The sequence below is a fragment of the Eimeria tenella genome, genomic scaffold (genome assembly GCF_000499545.2).
Source record: "Eimeria tenella Houghton genomic scaffold, Eth_scaff2314, whole genome shotgun sequence".
Lineage (NCBI taxonomy): Eukaryota > Apicomplexa > Conoidasida > Eucoccidiorida > Eimeriidae > Eimeria > Eimeria tenella.
Genome location: NW_013542173.1, coordinates 1,222 through 1,655, shown reverse-complemented (window position 1 = coordinate 1,655; position 434 = coordinate 1,222). Strand labels below are relative to the sequence as shown.

At 59.7% G+C, this 434-nt stretch overlaps 1 protein-coding gene across 1 annotated transcript in view; it reads left to right on the top strand.

The window, feature by feature from the left end:
- Window positions 1–434, top strand: part of ETH_00035565 (uncharacterized protein) — a gene marked incomplete at both ends in the record, with an annotated part of 2,826 nt that overhangs the window by 1,293 nt on the left and 1,099 nt on the right. The gene's annotated exons all lie outside the window — the stretch shown is intronic.

Sequence of the window (434 nt, the reverse complement as noted above, 5' to 3'; positions counted from 1 at the left end):
GCCCCCAGCAGCTGCTGCTGCTGCTGCTGCTGCTGCTCCATCCGGCCCCCAAGATAAGCTGGGGGGCCCCCAGGACTTTCTGGAGGTCCCCCCGGGGCCCCCGGGGGCCCCTGGGGAAAAAACAGCGCAGCTGCTGCAGGCAATTTGGGATGAAGAAAATGGAAAGGAAGCAGCAACAGCATTTGCTGAAATTAGTTACTGCAGTGAGGCCTACGAGACACATTGCTGCTGCTGCTGCTGCTGCTGCTGCTGCTGCTTGTGCTGCTGCTGCTGCTCGCGCTGCTGCTATTACTTATGCTGTTGCTATTGCTTGCGCTGCTGCTGTTACTTGTCCTGCTGCTGCTGCTGCTGCTTGCGCTGTTGCTGTTACTTGTGCTGCTGCTGCTGCGAGTGCTGCTGTGCTAGTGCTGCTGCTGCTGCGTGTGCTGCTGCTG